The sequence below is a fragment of the Oncorhynchus mykiss genome, chromosome 9 (assembly GCF_057628025.1).
Source record: "Oncorhynchus mykiss isolate SJ-2025 chromosome 9, ASM5762802v1, whole genome shotgun sequence".
Classification (NCBI taxonomy): domain Eukaryota; kingdom Metazoa; phylum Chordata; class Actinopteri; order Salmoniformes; family Salmonidae; genus Oncorhynchus; species Oncorhynchus mykiss.
Genome location: NC_143030.1, coordinates 41,079,137 through 41,092,398, shown reverse-complemented (window position 1 = coordinate 41,092,398; position 13,262 = coordinate 41,079,137). Strand labels below are relative to the sequence as shown.

General features: G+C 41.4%; 6 non-coding genes across 6 annotated transcripts; all 6 read left to right on the top strand.

Moving 5' to 3' along the window:
* Positions 1 to 1,539: 1,539 nt before the first annotated feature.
* On the top strand, positions 1,540 to 1,611 carry trnag-ucc (transfer RNA glycine (anticodon UCC)). Its single transcript has one exon. It is a non-coding gene; the product is annotated as a tRNA-Gly (tRNA).
* A 2,479-nt stretch (positions 1,612 to 4,090) lies between these two features.
* On the top strand, positions 4,091 to 4,162 carry trnag-ucc (transfer RNA glycine (anticodon UCC)). The gene has a single exon. It is a non-coding gene; the product is annotated as a tRNA-Gly (tRNA).
* Positions 4,163 to 5,300: 1,138 nt separating this feature from the next.
* Positions 5,301 to 5,372, top strand: trnag-ucc (transfer RNA glycine (anticodon UCC)). The gene has a single exon. It is a non-coding gene; the product is annotated as a tRNA-Gly (tRNA).
* A 1,159-nt stretch (positions 5,373 to 6,531) lies between these two features.
* trnag-ucc (transfer RNA glycine (anticodon UCC)) lies at positions 6,532 to 6,603 on the top strand. The gene has a single exon. It is a non-coding gene; the product is annotated as a tRNA-Gly (tRNA).
* A 3,621-nt stretch (positions 6,604 to 10,224) lies between these two features.
* trnag-ucc (transfer RNA glycine (anticodon UCC)) lies at positions 10,225 to 10,296 on the top strand. Its single transcript has one exon. It is a non-coding gene; the product is annotated as a tRNA-Gly (tRNA).
* A 2,007-nt stretch (positions 10,297 to 12,303) lies between these two features.
* On the top strand, positions 12,304 to 12,375 carry trnag-ucc (transfer RNA glycine (anticodon UCC)). The gene has a single exon. It is a non-coding gene; the product is annotated as a tRNA-Gly (tRNA).
* The last annotated feature ends 887 nt before the right edge of the window (positions 12,376 to 13,262 follow it).

Genomic DNA, 13,262 nt, shown 5'->3' with positions numbered 1-13,262 from the left:
ACTCGTCTGAAGTCACAACCGTCTATGTTGCCAAGTTCTGTTTGTAGAATCCAAAATCTTGGGCTACAAACTAATGTGACCCCACTTGTCGCAATGTTCTCCGTTTTGCCCTACGTTCCCAACAAGTGTCACGGGACTAATCTGAAGGTAACCTGTAGTGATTAAAATGATAGATTTTTCAACCAGGGACCTCTCGCAACCTAAGCCATAATCATACACCTAAACCGTGAAAGTGAATTATCACTTTCCACCAAAATGACGGTCAAATTATGAGTCGATGTCTCAATGTTGCTACTGAGCTGCACATAGCATTGGTGGTATAGTGGTGAGCATAGCTTCCTTCCAAGCAGTTGACCCGGGTTCGATTCCCGGCCAATGCAGAGCCTGAGGAATTCATTTGTTTTAGGGGCTGGATGTCATTTCAAGTGTATTACATTTGAATCATTATCCTTGTACTTGGAAGTCAGAATTGCTCCTACATTCTGCAGGTTATCTAAAATAATAAATGTTGTGCGACGTTGAACCAACAAGTGCTTATCAAAATAGATTTGCAGTCCTATCGCCAAAACCATTCAGCCACCTTGTCCTGCGCCCAAGAGGTGATAGTCGGCATTCCGACAAGATCTGCCTGTCTGAGATTGTTCAAGGATCTGCAAAAGGGCTCATCCGGGATTTGAACCCGGGACCTCTCGCACCCTAAGCGAGAATCATACCCCTAGACCAACGAGCCTTATGCAAAAAGTTATTTTTTTGCTTTCTGCAGCAATGACAGTGAAGATATCGATTGACGTGTCCATGGTGCTTGGAACGATTGAACATCATGTGAGTGTTTTGTGCTTTACTTGTGAGCATAACAGTCTTCCAAAATCTTGACCATGCTTCAGTTCAAATCTTCTGTAGTTCATCTGCTGTGTCTTTCACATTCTGTCTTGTTCAGTCGCGACAGCAAAATGATGACGAGTTTTTACAAATTAATAAAGTGCAAAATGAGATCAATTCATTTTTTTAAAAACAAATGAAAAAATAAGACTTCCAAAAGAATGGAACTCATTTATTTTGAGTCAAATGAGACCATGAGACAATACCTATAATCGGTCTTCTCACAAAAACATCTCTAGCTTCCGAACCGTTTGACCTACAAATTCATATGACCACTCTCTGGAATGAGGAGACCCTCACGAACATGGTGGTATTCTCAATTTTTCTCTACATCCCCCACAAGTGTCAGGAGACTCGTCTGAAGTCACAACCGTCTATGTTGCCAAGTTCTGTTTGTAGAATCCAAAATCTTGGGCTACAAACTAATGTGACCCCACTTGTCGCAATGTTCTCCGTTTTGCCCTACGTTCCCAACAAGTGTCACGGGACTAATCTGAAGGTAACCTGTAGTGATTAAAATGATAGATTTTTCAACCAGGGACCTCTCGCAACCTAAGCCATAATCATACACCTAAACCGTGAAAGTGAATTATCACTTTCCACCAAAATGTCGGTCAAATTATGAGTCGATGTCTCAATGTTGCTACTGAGCTGCACATAGCATTGGTGGTATAGTGGTGAGCATAGCTGCCTTCCAAGCAGTTGACCCGGGTTCGATTCCCGGCCAATGCAGAGCCTGAGGAATTCATTTGTTTTAGGGGCTGGATGTCATTTCAAGTGTATTACATTTGAATCATTATCCTTGTACTTGGAAGTCAGAATTGCTCCTACATTCTGCAGGTTATCTAAAATAATAAATGTTGTGCGACGTTGAACCAACAAGTGCTTATCAAAATAGATTTGCAGTCCTATCGCCAAAACCATTCAGCCACCTTGTCCTGCGCCCAAGAGGTGATAGTCGGCATTCCGACAAGATCTGCCTGTCTGAGATTGTTCAAGGATCTGCAAAAGGGCTCATCCGGGATTTGAACCCGGGACCTCTCGCACCCTAAGCGAGAATCATACCCCTAGACCAACGAGCCTTATGCAAAAAGTTATTTTTTTGCTTTCTGCAGCAATGACAGTGAAGATATCGATTGACGTGTCCATGGTGCTTGGAACGATTGAACATCATGTGAGTGTTTTGTGCTTTACTTGTGAGCATAACAGTCTTCCAAAATCTTGACCATGCTTCAGTTCAAATCTTCTGTAGTTCATCTGCTGTGTCTTTCACATTCTGTCTTGTTCAGTCGCGACAGCAAAATGATGACGAGTTTTTACAAATTAATAAAGTGCAAAATGAGATCAATTCATTTTTTTAAAAACAAATGAAAAAATAAGACTTCCAAAAGAATGGAACTCATTTATTTTGAGTCAAATGAGACCATGAGACAATACCTATAATCGGTCTTCTCACAAAAACATCTCTAGCTTCCGAACCGTTTGACCTACAAATTCATATGACCACTCTCTGGAATGAGGAGACCCTCACGAACACAACCGTCTATGTTGCCAAGTTCTGTTTGTAGAATCCAAAATCTTGGGCTACAAACTAATGTGACCCCACTTGTCGCAATGTTCTCCGTTTTGCCCTACGTTCCCAACAAGTGTCACGGGACTAATCTGAAGGTAACCTGTAGTGATTAAAATGATAGATTTTTCAACCAGGGACCTCTCGCAACCTAAGCCATAATCATACACCTAAACCGTGAAAGTGAATTATCACTTTCCACCAAAATGACGGTCAAATTATGAGTCGATGTCTCAATGTTGCTACTGAGCTGCACATAGCATTGGTGGTATAGTGGTGAGCATAGCTGCCTTCCAAGCTGTTGACCTGGGTTCGATTCCCGGCCAATGCAGAGCCTGAGGAATTCATTTGTTTTAGGGGCTGGATGTCATTTCAAGTGTATTACATTTGAATCATTATCCTTGTACTTGGAAGTCAGAATTGCTCCTACATTCTGCAGGTTATCTAAAATAATAAATGTTGTGCGACGTTGAACCAACAAGTGCTTATCAAAATAGATTTGCAGTCCTATCGCCAAAACCATTCAGCCACCTTGTCCTGCGCCCAAGAGGTGATAGTCGGCATTCCGACAAGATCTGCCTGTCTGAGATTGTTCAAGGATCTGCAAAAGGGCTCATCCGGGATTTGAACCCGGGACCTCTCGCACCCTAAGCGAGAATCATACCCCTAGACCAACGAGCCTTATGCAAAAAGTTATTTTTTTGCTTTCTGCAGCAATGACAGTGAAGATATCGATTGACGTGTCCATGGTGCTTGGAACGATTGAACATCATGTGAGTGTTTTGTGCTTTACTTGTGAGCATAACAGTCTTCCAAAATCTTGACCATGCTTCAGTTCAAATCTTCTGTAGTTCATCTGCTGTGTCTTTCACATTCTGTCTTGTTCAGTCGCGACAGCAAAATGATGACGAGTTTTTACAAATTAATAAAGTGCAAAATGAGATCAATTCATTTTTTTAAAAACAAATGAAAAAATAAGACTTCCAAAAGAATGGAACTCATTTATTTTGAGTCAAATGACGCAAAGGTACGTGAATCAAAGTCAATTAATTTTGAAAATACCCATTCAAATAGATCCGTTTTCAACTAGAGAGATTAAGACTCGGCGTATCCGTCTCAATCCTCCACAACTGCTTATGTTACCCCTCCATATCTGCAGTGAAAGATGGTGGACCTAGATCGGTTTTTGTCAAACCATGAGACAATACCTATAATCGGTCTTATCACAAAAACATCTCTAGCTTCCGAACCGTTTGACCTACAAATTCATATGACCACTCTCTGGAATGAGGAGACCCTCACGAACATGGTGGTATTCTCAATTTTTCTCTACATCCCCCACAAGTGTCAGGAGACTCGTCTGAAGTCACAACCGTCTATGTTGCCAAGTTCTGTTTGTAGAATCCAAAATCTTGGGCTACAAACTAATGTGACCCCACTTGTCGCAATGTTCTCCGTTTTGCCCTACGTTCCCAACAAGTGTCACGGGACTAATCTGAAGGTAACCTGTACCTGAAGGTAACCTCTCGCAACCTAAGCCATAATCATACACCTAAACCGTGAAAGTGAATTATCACTTTCCACCAAAATGACGGTCAAATTATGAGTCGATGTCTCAATGTTGCTACTGAGCTGCACATAGCATTGGTGGTATAGTGGTGAGCATAGCTGCCTTCCAAGCAGTTGACCCGGGTTCGATTCCCGGCCAATGCAGAGCCTGAGGAATTCATTTGTTTTAGGGGCTGGATGTCATTTCAAGTGTATTACATTTGAATCATTATCCTTGTACTTGGAAGTCAGAATTGCTCCTACATTCTGCAGATTATCTAAAATAATAAATGTTGTGCGACGTTGAACCAACAAGTGCTTATCAAAATAGATTTGCAGTCCTATCGCCAAAACCATTCAGCCACCTTGTCCTGCGCCCAAGAGGTGATAGTCGGCATTCCGACAAGATCTGCCTGTCTGAGATTGTTCAAGGATCTGCAAAAGGGCTCATCCGGGATTTGAACCCGGGACCTCTCGCACCCTAAGCGAGAATCATACCCCTAGACCAACGAGCCTTATGCAAAAAGTTATTTTTTTGCTTTCTGCAGCAATGACAGTGAAGATATCGATTGACGTGTCCATGGTGCTTGGAACGATTGAACATCATGTGAGTGTTTTGTGCTTTACTTGTGAGCATAACAGTCTTCCAAAATCTTGACCATGCTTCAGTTCAAATCTTCTGTAGTTCATCTGCTGTGTCTTTCACATTCTGTCTTGTTCAGTCGCGACAGCAAAATGATGACGAGTTTTTACAAATTAATAAAGTGCAAAATGAGATCAATTCATTTTTTAAAAAACAAATGAAAAAATAAGACTTCCAAAAGAATGGAACTCATTTATTTTGAGTCAAATGAGACCATGAGACAATACCTATAATCGGTCTTCTCACAAAAACATCTCTAGCTTCCGAACCGTTTGACCTACAAATTCATATGACCACTCTCTGGAATGAGGAGACCCTCACGAACATGGTGGTATTCTCAATTTTTCTCTACATCCCCCACAAGTGTCAGGAGACTCGTCTGAAGTCACAACCGTCTATGTTGCCAAGTTCTGTTTGTAGAATCCAAAATCTTGGGCTACAAACTAATGTGACCCCACTTGTCGCAATGTTCTCCGTTTTGCCCTACGTTCCCAACAAGTGTCACGGGACTAATCTGAAGGTAACCTGTACCTGAAGGTAACCTCTCGCAACCTAAGCCATAATCATACACCTAAACCGTGAAAGTGAATTATCACTTTCCACCAAAATGACGGTCAAATTATGAGTCGATGTCTCAATGTTGCTACTGAGCTGCACATAGCATTGGTGGTATAGTGGTGAGCATAGCTGCCTTCCAAGCAGTTGACCCGGGTTCGATTCCCGGCCAATGCAGAGCCTGAGGAATTCATTTGTTTTAGGGGCTGGATGTCATTTCAAGTGTATTACATTTGAATCATTATCCTTGTACTTGGAAGTCAGAATTGCTCCTACATTCTGCAGATTATCTAAAATAATAAATGTTGTGCGACGTTGAACCAACAAGTGCTTATCAAAATAGATTTGCAGTCCTATCGCCAAAACCATTCAGCCACCTTGTCCTGCGCCCAAGAGGTGATAGTCGGCATTCCGACAAGATCTGCCTGTCTGAGATTGTTCAAGGATCTGCAAAAGGGCTCATCCGGGATTTGAACCCGGGACCTCTCGCACCCTAAGCGAGAATCATACCCCTAGACCAACGAGCCTTATGCAAAAAGTTATTTTTTTGCTTTCTGCAGCAATGACAGTGAAGATATCGATTGACGTGTCCATGGTGCTTGGAACGATTGAACATCATGTGAGTGTTTTGTGCTTTACTTGTGAGCATAACAGTCTTCCAAAATCTTGACCATGCTTCAGTTCAAATCTTCTGTAGTTCATCTGCTGTGTCTTTCACATTCTGTCTTGTTCAGTCGCGACAGCAAAATGATGACGAGTTTTTACAAATTAATAAAGTGCAAAATGAGATCAATTCATTTTTTAAAAAACAAATGAAAAAATAAGACTTCCAAAAGAATGGAACTCATTTATTTTGAGTCAAATGAGACCATGAGACAATACCTATAATCGGTCTTCTCACAAAAACATCTCTAGCTTCCGAACCGTTTGACCTACAAATTCATATGACCACTCTCTGGAATGAGGAGACCCTCACGAACATGGTGGTATTCTCAATTTTTCTCTACATCCCCCACAAGTGTCAGGAGACTCGTCTGAAGTCACAACCGTCTATGTTGCCAAGTTCTGTTTGTAGAATCCAAAATCTTGGGCTACAAACTAATGTGACCCCACTTGTCGCAATGTTCTCCGTTTTGCCCTACGTTCCCAACAAGTGTCACGGGACTAATCTGAAGGTAACCTGTAGTGATTAAAATGATAGATTTTTCAACCAGGGACCTCTCGCAACCTAAGCCATAATCATACACCTAAACCGTGAAAGTGAATTATCACTTTCCACCAAAATGACGGTCAAATTATGAGTCGATGTCTCAATGTTGCTACTGAGCTGCACATAGCATTGGTGGTATAGTGGTGAGCATAGCTGCCTTCCAAGCAGTTGACCCGGGTTCGATTCCCGGCCAATGCAGAGCCTGAGGAATTCATTTGTTTTAGGGGCTGGATGTCATTTCAAGTGTATTACATTTGAATCATTATCCTTGTACTTGGAAGTCAGAATTGCTCCTACATTCTGCAGGTTATCTAAAATAATAAATGTTGTGCGACGTTGAACCAACAAGTGCTTATCAAAATAGATTTGCAGTCCTATCGCCAAAACCATTCAGCCACCTTGTCCTGCGCCCAAGAGGTGATAGTCGGCATTCCGACAAGATCTGCCTGTCTGAGATTGTTCAAGGATCTGCAAAAGGGCTCATCCGGGATTTGAACCCGGGACCTCTCGCACCCTAAGCGAGAATCATACCCCTAGACCAACGAGCCTTATGCAAAAAGTAATTTTTTTGCTTTCTGCAGCAATGACAGTGAAGATATCGATTGACGTGTCCATGGTGCTTGGAACGATTGAACATCATGTGAGTGTTTTGTGCTTTACTTGTGAGCATAACAGTCTTCCAAAATCTTGACCATGCTTCAGTTCAAATCTTCTGTAGTTCATCTGCTGTGTCTTTCACATTCTGTCTTGTTCAGTCGCGACAGCAAAATGATGACGAGTTTTTACAAATTAATAAAGTGCAAAATGAGATCAATTCATTTTTTTAAAAACAAATGAAAAAATAAGACTTCCAAAAGAATGGAACTCATTTATTTTGAGTCAAATGAGACCATGAGACAATACCTATAATCGGTCTTCTCACAAAAACATCTCTAGCTTCCGAACCGTTTGACCTACAAATTCATATGACCACTCTCTGGAATGAGGAGACCCTCACGAACATGGTGGTATTCTCAATTTTTCTCTACATCCCCCACAAGTGTCAGGAGACTCGTCTGAAGTCACAACCGTCTATGTTGCCAAGTTCTGTTTGTAGAATCCAAAATCTTGGGCTACAAACTAATGTGACCCCACTTGTCGCAATGTTCTCCGTTTTGCCCTACGTTCCCAACAAGTGTCACGGGACTAATCTGAAGGTAACCTGTAGTGATTAAAATGATAGATTTTTCAACCAGGGACCTCTCGCAACCTAAGCCATAATCATACACCTAAACCGTGAAAGTGAATTATCACTTTCCACCAAAATGACGGTCAAATTATGAGTCGATGTCTCAATGTTGCTACTGAGCTGCACATAGCATTGGTGGTATAGTGGTGAGCATAGCTTCCTTCCAAGCAGTTGACCCGGGTTCGATTCCCGGCCAATGCAGAGCCTGAGGAATTCATTTGTTTTAGGGGCTGGATGTCATTTCAAGTGTATTACATTTGAATCATTATCCTTGTACTTGGAAGTCAGAATTGCTCCTACATTCTGCAGGTTATCTAAAATAATAAATGTTGTGCGACGTTGAACCAACAAGTGCTTATCAAAATAGATTTGCAGTCCTATCGCCAAAACCATTCAGCCACCTTGTCCTGCGCCCAAGAGGTGATAGTCGGCATTCCGACAAGATCTGCCTGTCTGAGATTGTTCAAGGATCTGCAAAAGGGCTCATCCGGGATTTGAACCCGGGACCTCTCGCACCCTAAGCGAGAATCATACCCCTAGACCAACGAGCCTTATGCAAAAAGTTATTTTTTTGCTTTCTGCAGCAATGACAGTGAAGATATCGATTGACGTGTCCATGGTGCTTGGAACGATTGAACATCATGTGAGTGTTTTGTGCTTTACTTGTGAGCATAACAGTCTTCCAAAATCTTGACCATGCTTCAGTTCAAATCTTCTGTAGTTCATCTGCTGTGTCTTTCACATTCTGTCTTGTTCAGTCGCGACAGCAAAATGATGACGAGTTTTTACAAATTAATAAAGTGCAAAATGAGATCAATTCATTTTTTTAAAAACAAATGAAAAAATAAGACTTCCAAAAGAATGGAACTCATTTATTTTGAGTCAAATGAGACCATGAGACAATACCTATAATCGGTCTTCTCACAAAAACATCTCTAGCTTCCGAACCGTTTGACCTACAAATTCATATGACCACTCTCTGGAATGAGGAGACCCTCACGAACATGGTGGTATTCTCAATTTTTCTCTACATCCCCCACAAGTGTCAGGAGACTCGTCTGAAGTCACAACCGTCTATGTTGCCAAGTTCTGTTTGTAGAATCCAAAATCTTGGGCTACAAACTAATGTGACCCCACTTGTCGCAATGTTCTCCGTTTTGCCCTACGTTCCCAACAAGTGTCACGGGACTAATCTGAAGGTAACCTGTAGTGATTAAAATGATAGATTTTTCAACCAGGGACCTCTCGCAACCTAAGCCATAATCATACACCTAAACCGTGAAAGTGAATTATCACTTTCCACCAAAATGACGGTCAAATTATGAGTCGATGTCTCAATGTTGCTACTGAGCTGCACATAGCATTGGTGGTATAGTGGTGAGCATAGCTTCCTTCCAAGCAGTTGACCCGGGTTCGATTCCCGGCCAATGCAGAGCCTGAGGAATTCATTTGTTTTAGGGGCTGGATGTCATTTCAAGTGTATTACATTTGAATCATTATCCTTGTACTTGGAAGTCAGAATTGCTCCTACATTCTGCAGGTTATCTAAAATAATAAATGTTGTGCGACGTTGAACCAACAAGTGCTTATCAAAATAGATTTGCAGTCCTATCGCCAAAACCATTCAGCCACCTTGTCCTGCGCCCAAGAGGTGATAGTCGGCATTCCGACAAGATCTGCCTGTCTGAGATTGTTCAAGGATCTGCAAAAGGGCTCATCCGGGATTTGAACCCGGGACCTCTCGCACCCTAAGCGAGAATCATACCCCTAGACCAACGAGCCTTATGCAAAAAGTTATTTTTTTGCTTTCTGCAGCAATGACAGTGAAGATATCGATTGACGTGTCCATGGTGCTTGGAACGATTGAACATCATGTGAGTGTTTTGTGCTTTACTTGTGAGCATAACAGTCTTCCAAAATCTTGACCATGCTTCAGTTCAAATCTTCTGTAGTTCATCTGCTGTGTCTTTCACATTCTGTCTTGTTCAGTCGCGACAGCAAAATGATGACGAGTTTTTACAAATTAATAAAGTGCAAAATGAGATCAATTCATTTTTTTAAAAACAAATGAAAAAATAAGACTTCCAAAAGAATGGAACTCATTTATTTTGAGTCAAATGAGACCATGAGACAATACCTATAATCGGTCTTCTCACAAAAACATCTCTAGCTTCCGAACCGTTTGACCTACAAATTCATATGACCACTCTCTGGAATGAGGAGACCCTCACGAACATGGTGGTATTCTCAATTTTTCTCTACATCCCCCACAAGTGTCAGGAGACTCGTCTGAAGTCACAACCGTCTATGTTGCCAAGTTCTGTTTGTAGAATCCAAAATCTTGGGCTACAAACTAATGTGACCCCACTTGTCGCAATGTTCTCCGTTTTGCCCTACGTTCCCAACAAGTGTCACGGGACTAATCTGAAGGTAACCTGTAGTGATTAAAATGATAGATTTTTCAACCAGGGACCTCTCGCAACCTAAGCCATAATCATACACCTAAACCGTGAAAGTGAATTATCACTTTCCACCAAAATGTCGGTCAAATTATGAGTCGATGTCTCAATGTTGCTACTGAGCTGCACATAGCATTGGTGGTATAGTGGTGAGCATAGCTGCCTTCCAAGCAGTTGACCCGGGTTCGATTCCCGGCCAATGCAGAGCCTGAGGAATTCATTTGTTTTAGGGGCTGGATGTCATTTCAAGTGTATTACATTTGAATCATTATCCTTGTACTTGGAAGTCAGAATTGCTCCTACATTCTGCAGGTTATCTAAAATAATAAATGTTGTGCGACGTTGAACCAACAAGTGCTTATCAAAATAGATTTGCAGTCCTATCGCCAAAACCATTCAGCCACCTTGTCCTGCGCCCAAGAGGTGATAGTCGGCATTCCGACAAGATCTGCCTGTCTGAGATTGTTCAAGGATCTGCAAAAGGGCTCATCCGGGATTTGAACCCGGGACCTCTCGCACCCTAAGCGAGAATCATACCCCTAGACCAACGAGCCTTATGCAAAAAGTTATTTTTTTGCTTTCTGCAGCAATGACAGTGAAGATATCGATTGACGTGTCCATGGTGCTTGGAACGATTGAACATCATGTGAGTGTTTTGTGCTTTACTTGTGAGCATAACAGTCTTCCAAAATCTTGACCATGCTTCAGTTCAAATCTTCTGTAGTTCATCTGCTGTGTCTTTCACATTCTGTCTTGTTCAGTCGCGACAGCAAAATGATGACGAGTTTTTACAAATTAATAAAGTGCAAAATGAGATCAATTCATTTTTTTAAAAACAAATGAAAAAATAAGACTTCCAAAAGAATGGAACTCATTTATTTTGAGTCAAATGAGACCATGAGACAATACCTATAATCGGTCTTCTCACAAAAACATCTCTAGCTTCCGAACCGTTTGACCTACAAATTCATATGACCACTCTCTGGAATGAGGAGACCCTCACGAACATGGTGGTATTCTCAATTTTTCTCTACATCCCCCACAAGTGTCAGGAGACTCGTCTGAAGTCACAACCGTCTATGTTGCCAAGTTCTGTTTGTAGAATCCAAAATCTTGGGCTACAAACTAATGTGACCCCACTTGTCGCAATGTTCTCCGTTTTGCCCTACGTTCCCAACAAGTGTCACGGGACTAATCTGAAGGTAACCTGTAGTGATTAAAATGATAGATTTTTCAACCAAGTTATTTTTTTGCTTTCTGCAGCAATGACAGTGAAGATATCGATTGACGTGTCCATGGTGCTTGGAACGATTGAACATCATGTGAGTGTTTTGTGCTTTACTTGTGAGCATAACAGTCTTCCAAAATCTTGACCATGCTTCAGTTCAAATCTTCTGTAGTTCATCTGCTGTGTCTTTCACATTCTGTCTTGTTCAGTCGCGACAGCAAAATGATGACGAGTTTTTACAAATTAATAAAGTGCAAAATGAGATCAATTCATTTTTTTAAAAACAAATGAAAAAATAAGACTTCCAAAAGAATGGAACTCATTTATTTTGAGTCAAATGACGCAAAGGTACGTGAATCAAAGTCAATTAATTTTGAAAATACCCATTCAAATAGATCCGTTTTCAACTAGAGAGATTAAGACTCGGCGTATCCGTCTCAATCCTCCACAACTGCTTATGTTACCCCTCCATATCTGCAGTGAAAGATGGTGGACCTAGATCGGTTTTTGTCAAACCATGAGACAATACCTATAATCGGTCTTCTCACAAAAACATCTCTAGCTTCCGAACCGTTTGACCTACACATTCATATGACCACTCTCTGGAATGAGGAGACCCTCACGAACATGGTGGTATTCTCAATTGTTCTCTACATCCCCCACAAGTGTCAGGAGACTCGTCTGAAGTCACAACCGTCTATGTTGCCAAGTTCTGTTTGTAGAATCCAAAATCTTGGGCTACAAACTAATGTGACCCCACTTGTCGCAATGTTCTCCGTTTTGCCCTACGTTCCCAACAAGTGTCACGGGACTAATCTGAAGGTAACCTGTAGTGATTAAAATGATAGATTTTTCAACCAGGGACCTCTCGCAACCTAAGCCATAATCATACACCTAAACCGTGAAAGTGAATTATCACTTTCCACCAAAATGACGGTCAAATTATGAGTCGATGTCTCAATGTTGCTACTGAGCTGCACATAGCATTGGTGGTATAGTGGTGAGCATAGCTGCCTTCCAAGCAGTTGACCCGGGTTCGATTCCCGGCCAATGCAGAGCCTGAGGAATTCATTTGTTTTAGGGGCTGGATGTCATTTCAAGTGTATTACATTTGAATCATTATCCTTGTACTTGGAAGTCAGAATTGCTCCTACATTCTGCAGGTTATCTAAAATAATAAATGTTCTGCGACGTTGAACCAACAAGTGCTTATCAAAATAGATTTGCAGTCCTATCGCCAAAACCATTCAGCCACCTTGTCCTGCGCCCAAGAGGTGATAGTCGGCATTCCGACAAGATCTGCCTGTCTGAGATTGTTCAAGGATCTGCAAAAGGGCTCATCCGGGATTTGAACCCGGGACCTCTCGCACCCTAAGCGAGAATCATACCCCTAGACCAACGAGCCTTATGCAAAAAGTTATTTTTTTGCTTTCTGCAGCAATGACAGTGAAGATATCGATTGACGTGTCCATGGTGCTTGGAACGATTGAACATCATGTGAGTGTTTTGTGCTTTACTTGTGAGCATAACAGTCTTCCAAAATCTTGACCATGCTTCAGTTCAAATCTTCTGTAGTTCATCTGCTGTGTCTTTCACATTCTGTCTTGTTCAGTCGCGACAGCAAAATGATGACGAGTTTTTACAAATTAATAAAGTGCAAAATGAGATCAATTCATTTTTTTAAAAACAAATGAAAAAATAAGACTTCCAAAAGAATGGAACTCATTTATTTTGAGTCAAATGACGCAAAGGTACGTGAATCAAAGTCAATTAATTTTGAAAATACCCATTCAAATAGATCCGTTTTCAACTAGAGAGATTAAGACTCGGCGTATCCGTCTCAATCCTCCACAACTGCTTATGTTACCCCTCCATATCTGCAGTGAAAGATGGTGGACCTAGATCGGTTTTTGTCAAACCATGAGACAATACCTATAATCGG